Consider the following 8,754-nt stretch of genomic DNA (forward strand, 5'->3'; position numbering starts at 1 on the left):
AACACGGCTTCAGCTGGCTTCATAGCTAAGATCAAGGTGTTGTACAGTAATGTTGAGTGTGCTGAAGATAAACGGCAGGCTGTGTGCTCCTTTTAGACTGGGTAGAGGGGTCCGGCAGGGCTGTGCTCTGTCCTGGATGCTCTACACCAGGGCTATTCAACTTCAGTAGCAAGTGGGCCGAATAAGAAAATCACGGGGGGTGTGAGGGCCGCACGGGGGGGGGTGTGCTAGTGAGGGGGTGGTGCTAGTGAGAGTCGCGAGCTGAGAAGGATTGTTGACGGGGAGGGGTGCTAGTGAGAGTCGCGCGCGAGCCGAGAAGGATTGTTGACGGGGGAGGGGGGGGGAGTGAAACTCGATGGCTCTGGATTAGATGTCTCAATGTATAAAAGAGGCGTGTCCATCAGTTTTATTTTTTCTTACCAAGCTATAGTGATTTGCAGGCAGTCTTGCGGGCCAGAGTTAAACTCAAACGGGCCGCATGCGGCCCGCGGGCCGCTAGTTGAATAGGCCTGCTCTACACACTCTCCCTCGAGCCCCTCATTAAAATACGCTCTAGCCTCCATGGTTTTGTTTTACCTGGTTTTAATAGGGGAATGATTTTATCGGCGTATGCCGACGACGTTGTTGTTTTTATTAAGAACCAAAATAATGTGAACCTTTTAAATCAAATTGTACAGGATTTTAGCACGGCATCGTCAGCGAGAGTGAACTGGAAGAAAAGCGAAGCCCTCGCTGTGGGGGAGTGGCGTGGCGGCCTCCCGGTTCTTCCACAAAAGCTCATATGGAAAAAGGACGGTTTAAAATATTTAGGAATTTACCTTGGGAAGCCGAGCATGGTCCAGAAGAACTGGGAGGGCGTCAGAGAAAATAGAAGGGAAACTTTCCAAGTGGAAGTGGCTGCTCCCCCAGATGTCTTTTAAAGGTAGAGTACTGGTTTTAAACAATCTTATTGCATCCCAACTGTGGCACAGGTTGACCTGTTTAGACCCTCCCTCGGGCTTCTTAGCCAATATACAAAAGAAGATGGTGGATTTTTTTTGGGTGGGTCTACACTGGGTGCTGTTTTTAACCAGAGAGGAGGGGGGACAGGGTCTTGTCCACCTGGCCAGCCGGACGGCCACTTTTAAATTACAGTTTGTTCAGAAGTTTTTAACGAGTCCGGAGTTTTTAGTGTGGCGAGACGTGGCCAGCTGCATCCTCAGACGTGCTGACAACCTGGGGCTGGATCCTGCTCTGTTTTTAATAGACTCCAGCATTTTAAAGTTAAGTGGGCTGCCTCCTTTTTATCAGGGTGTTTTTAAGTCGTGGGCCCTTTTTAAAGACAAAAGTTGCCCACAGTCTGACTCTCTGTTCTGGTTGAGAGAACCATTAACTTATAAAGCAAGAATGGACATTAGCAGCAGCGTCACCCCTGGACTAACGGGGGCGCTGCTGCGAACAAAGACTCTTTGCCTGCAGCAGTTGGTGGATGCAGTGGGGCCGACGCTGAGCGACCCCCCCGGCCCTGGGCTCCCTGCTGGGGCTGCATTCCGACCGGGTGGCGAGGAGGCTCCTGGAGCTGTGGAGGCAGAGGCTGACCGGGTCGGAGAGGAGCCTCCTCAATGACTACAGCCAGAAGAGAACAGAGCCGGACCCTGCAGACCCCTTCACAGACATCTCCCTCAGCCCGGGGCTAGGGGGACTCACCGGCCCCCTGCTAAGAACGAGCCACCCAGAAACATTTACAGTGAGAAAAGCAGACAAAAAGACACTGTATTTTAACTGCGTGAAGAGCACCAACAGGTCTGGACTGTGCAACAGACCACCCACTGTGTGGTCAGAGAGACTTGGGCATGGAGGCCCTGGCCCGCAGTGGGGGGTCCTCTACAAGCCTCCCCTGAAGAAAAGGACCGCTGACCTCCAGTGGCGGATTTTACACGGTGCGTCCAACGCTTTTATTTCGTTAATTAATCCCGCTGTCCTGAGCCAGTGCCCCTTCTGTGACCTCCGGGAGACTATTTACCATGTTTTTAATTAGTGTAAGAGACTTTTGAGTTTCTTCGCTCTTTTAACATTGGCTTTTAGTCTTTTTAATGTGGTTTTTACAGAGAAGGTTTTTATCATGGGAGCGGCCTACAAAAAAACGGAAAAAGAAAAGTGGCAGCTCTTTAATTTTTTATCCGGCGAAGCCAAAATGGCCATTTATTTCACGAAAAAGTCCCGGGTGGAAAACAGAGAGGGGCAGGAGGCCAGGGCAGTGTGGCTCTGTAACATCAGAGCCAGACTGGCTGGAGTTCAGGTTTTATAAACACATTGGAGACCTGGATGCTTTTAAACAACGCTGGTGTTTTAAAGATATTGTTTGTTCTGTGGTGGAGGAGGAGCTGGTGTTTGCACCACTTTTTATTCGGTAAAACATGTTTTTCTGTTTTTTGTTTTGTTTGTTTGATTTCATTTTAAACAACCAGATTTTTTAAAGAAACGTAATGGCTAAAAAAATGTAAATAAAGTGTTTTTCAAAAATCTCTCTCTCTCTATTCTAACATAACTAACGTCAGTAAACAGCTGGACAAGGCTCTGAAATCATGGATTTCGTGAGTTTTTGTTTATTTTATTTCTTGGGAAACGTCGGACCAGTTGTGACGTCATATTTTCAGCAGCGCTAATGTTGTGGTTAATTTATCACAAAACAACGTCAGGGGACAAACGCCGTCATGATCTGTTTGTCTGGTGCTGCGCGTCAGGAGAAGAAGGTCCACCCGTTTCGTGGCGCGAGGAGCACTGCGCGGAGGAGGAAGTGGAGGAGGAGCGCGGCGGGGAGAGGAGGGGGCTCGTGAACGCCGCGGAGCAATGTCGGGGCGAAATTCTCACAATAACTCAAATAAATGCCCCGTCGGATATTAAAACACATTTGGGGGGACTTGATGACAGAGAGAGTAACTTTTATTCTTAAATACGGATGAATGAAAAAAAATGTGTCTCCAGCAAAAAGGGCACTTTACTCATCCAGGGCAAAGGGGCTGGTGCTTGAGCACCACTAGGGCTCTATCTGTGCACGTGCCTGACTTTCCAGACTAAACAATGTTTCTCATCTTCTCACTTTCCCCCTACTTTATACGTATTCCTTATTAACCAACCAGGTGACCAGAGCACGTTGGAGTTTACTTCGTTGGTAACAGGCAGCTAGAGTGACAGGTTTTCCGTGAAACTCTTTCCAGTCTTTTCTTTGACATTGTCTTCGACATTAATCTTAAACATGAATGATAAAGTATCTCTCTGGAGAGGACCGCGGCAACTCCAGGTCCGAGAACTGGACGTAACCCTGGACAACGTTGCCCGAATATTTAAGGTTAGTACAAAATGTACAATTTTGCACCATAAATTGGGTATTTAGATCTTTGTATTTTAGATTCAGTACCAATACAAGTTCATTTTTAGCTAACATTACAATACAATTCCACTTCAAATATCAAGATTAAGCTGATTTAAAGATATGCTCCCACGATTTCGGTACAGCTCGGGAAGCCTTGCCGGCAGCGGGCGGTCAGGGTTCACGGACTTTTTGAAATGATGGCTCTGATGTCTCAGTGTTTAAACATCAGATATCATTCTGTTCTGAGTTCATTATTTATTCCCAGGTGACACTGTAAAGAATATATATTATAGTTTAGCATAGCTTAGTATTGTTTGCATAAATATTATGTGTAAGATGGAAAACACTGAATGGAAGTTAAAATCTCCAGCGGAGCACTCTGGTGCCTGACTGATCTAAAGAAAGATAACAGGGACGCTTGGTGAGGTTCCGTGAGCCCCCCTCCTCCGCATCCACACATTCGGAGGTGATCACATACAAAGAGCTCTCTATACTCTCAGAGCATAGGAAGGGTCCAGATGTGGCCATTATTCTCCTTTTAGACACTCGAGGTCACTCACTTTCCCCCCCCTTCACCTATCCCCCTCACACGCTCACACACTCACACGTGGGAAGAAGCCCCCCGGTGTGTGGACGGCCTTCGGAGAAGATCCAGGCCCCATTCCTGAAGAGATAAGGCCCCGAAGGGAGTCTTCTTACAAGAGAGGGACTATTAAATCAACTACCTCCTCTTCCCACACCTTTCTACAACATGTGCTCTCATTGGCGGGCCGAGAAGAACCAATGAATGAGCGACAGCGATGGAGGCAGAGGAACAAGAACCAATGAGGAGACACCATCCTCTTTACCTCCTGACCAATCAGAACTGGTCATGAAGATTATTTAAACCGTTGCGCCCTCTGCTAAGGGCCTCTCTCTGGTCTGAATACTCTAGGTACCAGCCGGAGAGGGGTCCATGCATGATGTCTACTTGTATCCTGATTTCTGAATAAAACGCTTATAGATGTAACATAGAAGTCTACCGCTCTTTCTTCCAGTGAGTGTCGTCCAGAGGTGGTGTGTCGCTGTCCAACTCCAACAAAATGGTAGCAGACGAATGGTTGTGAAATCCGGTCCAGAGACCTGAGGAGGACAGCACCTGAGACCCCCGGACGGACCACTGCTTTCAAGGCCCACTCCGAGAAACTGATCAAACCAGCTGGTGTCAAAATAAGGTAGGACTGAACCTATTTATTTTTGAATCAGTCAGATTGAATACTATAAATTTGATCAGGAGTATTGGAAGTGAGTATTGAAACTGCAAACTTGTTTGACTTGATTTTAATAGAAATAAAGCGTAAAAAGGGAAATCACGATACAGTTTGACAGAAAGACCTCGCAGGAGGCCAGTTCGGAACCGAAGACGAGTCGGGTCTCGCACGTATAAGACCTCGCAGGAGGCCGGTTCGAACCAAGACGAGTCGGGTCTCGCACGATAAGACCTGCAGGAGGCGGTTCGAACCGAAGACGAGTCGGGTCTCGCACGTATAAGACCTCGCAGGAGGCCGGTTCGAACCAAGACGAGTCGGGTCTCGCACGTATAAGACCTCGCAGGAGGCCGGTTCGAACCAAGACGAGTCGGGTCTCGCACGATAAGACCTCGCAGGAGGCCGGTTCGAACCGAAGACGAGTCGGGTCTCGCACGTATAAGACCTCGCAGGAGGCCGGTTCGAACCGAAGACGAGTCGGGTCTCGCACGATAAGACTCGCAGGAGGCCGGTTCGAACCAAGACGAGTCGGGTCTCGCACGTATAAGACTCCAGAGGAGCGGTTCGAACCGAAGACGAGTCGGGTCTCGCACGAGAAGACTCTACAGAGAGCCGGTTAGGAACTGCCGGGCGGACCGCATCAGAACACGTGTATGCATAAACTGTGAATGAATGTTGAATACCGTGGTGAATGAATAAAAGTTGTCAAATGGAATCAACAGAGCAGAGTCGAAACTCACGTGTCAACGCAAGCTCTAGTCTGTTGAATTGCACGAGTGATAAATGAGGATTTATTGTTTTGAAAGGCACGCTGCCGAGTAAAGAACACATTGTATGGCGATTATGTACTACGTTTAAGAGCAGGTACGAGTTTGAGATTGAGGAGGATACTGAGAAACAAAGAGGTAACTCCGCTTAACACGCAGAAATACAAGAACAGAAAGGAGGGGGGACAAGCAGAAAGCTGCTGCGCGCCTCCGCGGAGAAAAGCACGAGCTTTTCACACAACAGAGCAGCCCCTCCCCTACCCACTTAGCTGCGCACCCAGAGCGAGCCAAGTTGAGAGCAGAACAGAGCAGGACAGTGACGGAAGAATTCCTTTTGAAGATAACTATTAATTGATAGAGTGTGTGACCATCATCTTTCTGTCTGAAACATAGTTTTTAATAAGTACGTATTTTTTATAATATTAACAGAAAACGGACATTTGCAGTTCAGATAAAATATAAAAGAACACAACAACAACAATTAGCCCCCTTATCTTGTTAGCAGCCCCCTTCCTCCCGTTTACCCTCCCCAACCCACACGGTCCCCAAAGATGAATCCCCAGCCGTTGAATAACGGGGGGTACGGACAGACTGACGACACACGACACCATAACGACTCCAACTATATACCTGGTAGAGGAAGCAGGAGAACAGGCCCATACAATTGCTACAACTGTGATGAGCCAGGGCACTGTGCCAAAAACTGTAAGAGGCCTAGAGGTAACTATTACGGAAGAGGTGGCAGAGGAAGAGGAGGAAGAGGAAGATACAGAGGAGGAAGTTATGGAGGACCTGGAGGGTACAATGGACCCCAGGGAACCCCTGTTCAACAACAGCAGCAGACTCCCCCTCAACAGCCCCCCCTCTGCAGCAGACAGCAGCACAACCACAATACATCATAGTCTGTATCCAGCCCCTCCTCCAAATCCATAAGCACTGATCTATCAACAGCTACAGCAAGCCACGTTTGCACCGCTTCAAGCTTAGTTCCCTCAAACCTTATGTTCCGCAACAGGCGGGTCAGCAGCCCATAAATAGGACCCCACAACAGAGAGATAATATGCATAAAAGAAGCCCGTTCAGGAAAAAGAGGGGTAACAACTGGGGCAACGGAGGCTTTAGACGACTATTAATACATTTTTAATTCTAGTCAGGCTGAACATTGGGCTAATTTTTGTCCTTATCCACCACAGGGTTAAGCAGTCTCAGTCAGGACCACTTCAGTACTCTCATAATGTCAACCCCACCATAACAAGCACCCAACACACAGCCACAGCCACAAGGCAATAGTGATCCACGGCACCAGGCCCGGACCAGAGACACAGAATTAGGCGTGCCCAGATCCAACAGCTGACAGCGAACTGTATTCACTGAACAGAAATGTGCCACGCCCACTAGTCACCCAATGATTCAACTGGAGACTAAAGAGACACTGAACAGGAAGCAAAGGGTCCGGTGGGACAGAGTAGATGATGATGACATCACACCTCTGCATGACAACAGCCAGCAGTGGAGACTTTGGTTCAAAGTCCTGCATCCCTACTCGCCACCAGGGGACCAAAGACATTGTGCCCTTAACTACACCTTGATACAAGATGAGATCTGAGATCCTGAGGGACTGCCTGCAACACGAGATTGAGGTTCGTGAAGACCCAGCTGAGGAGGCTTGGAGATCGATGCAGAGAAGCAAGGAGTAGCAGCGGCTCGTGAATGAACACCAGAGTTGCAGATTGTATGCAGTCGTTGACACCGCAGCTCCACATCACAGTGTTGGTCCAGAGTGGAGGCACAGAGAAGAACAATGGTGAAAGCAGAGGTTGAGGCTACGGACTGGGTGCACAAACAAAATTAACACTTGCATTACTCCACATTTGAGAATATGTAAAGAACTGCACACACATCGGAGGTCCAGTTAATATTAGAGACACATGCTGAGACACATGCTGAGACACATGCTTAGCCACACACATAGTAGAGAGAACACTGATCATGGGGACACTGACAACATGCGAAACTTATTTCCAGACACTTTTAGGACTAAAGGGTGAACTGATGTGTGACTGATTCCGATAGCTCCCGTAGAGATAGAGTTAAAACCGCACGATTCCAATTTAATCGTCACCAGCATCCCTTAAGGATGAAACAGACTGTAGATATATTTTTTCAATCATAGAATGGTTGTTATAGGAAGGTGTACTGGAGAGGACGAGGGCTCCCTGGAATACATTAATTAATTAATCTACTAAACTTGGAAAATGGGCCTTGATTTGGGGCCAATAAATAAATTTGTAACCCGTTCTTTAATAATTAGGCCGACTTATTATGATCAGATCAACGTGCTAATTTTGTTTTAATACTGTACATGGGGTAAAAAAGTGCGAGTCGGATTAACCAAGGGCCAGGTCAAACTAAATTTTTTCTTGTTCCTTTGTGAGAAGACACGAGGTCAGTGGGGGTGAGATACATTAGCATAGTAGAAGACGCCAGTACGTGGTTGTTGTTGTAAATTACATCCGACACACCAGTTACATGCTGCTGCTGTTTTCACCAACACATTTTGACAATTTGGATTTAAGAGATATTTTTCTTTGAGTACTATTGCCAGTGTTGAAGATATAGTGTTGGGTTTACTATTGATTTTTGATAAACAATAGTGGTTATTATTACAGTAATGCCGTTAGGCGTACGAGTAATTGATTTCTCATCACTGTTTCAGTACTGAGTTTTTATTTGTTTATCTTTTTGTTTTTTTTTGATGGACAGTTTTAGAGAAGTGTTGGGTTTACTGTTTTTTGGGAAAAGACAGTGGTTATTATTACAGTAATGCCATTAGGCTTACGAGTAATTGATTTCTCATCACCGTTTCAAAACTGAGGTTTTTATTTTAGTCGGTTTCAAAGGATAGTTTTGGGTTTACTGTTTTTTGGAAAAATAGTGGTTATTATTACAGTCGTCCGTTGGACGTACGAGTAATCGATTTCTCATGAGCTGTTAAGAAACTGACACCTATTTATGCGACGTGCTAAATTGGCAGTTTTGTTTAAAGAAACAAATATTCTCCCATTCTACAGTATATTGTTAAATGTTTTGTGTAATAATAACGTCCTTTTCCCATTTTTGACAGCTGCAGGCTGTAACAAGTCTTGATGCTTGACTGTTTTGATTGTCTGATTGCTGTTTAACCAAAGTAACAGTTTTTGCCATCTTGTTTACGAAAGATTATATATAATTGTGTACTGTTCATTTGCATTGTTTGACATTTTTCCCTACCTAATTTGAAATTTATCCCAACCGCACCGCACCCACGTATAGACAGTGTAGAATAATTGGATTTTAGAATTATTTTTTTTAATTAATTTTTAAATTATTTAAAAAAATAATAATAATA

Source organism: Pseudoliparis swirei, chromosome 22 (assembly GCF_029220125.1).
Source record: "Pseudoliparis swirei isolate HS2019 ecotype Mariana Trench chromosome 22, NWPU_hadal_v1, whole genome shotgun sequence".
NCBI lineage: Eukaryota > Metazoa > Chordata > Actinopteri > Perciformes > Liparidae > Pseudoliparis > Pseudoliparis swirei.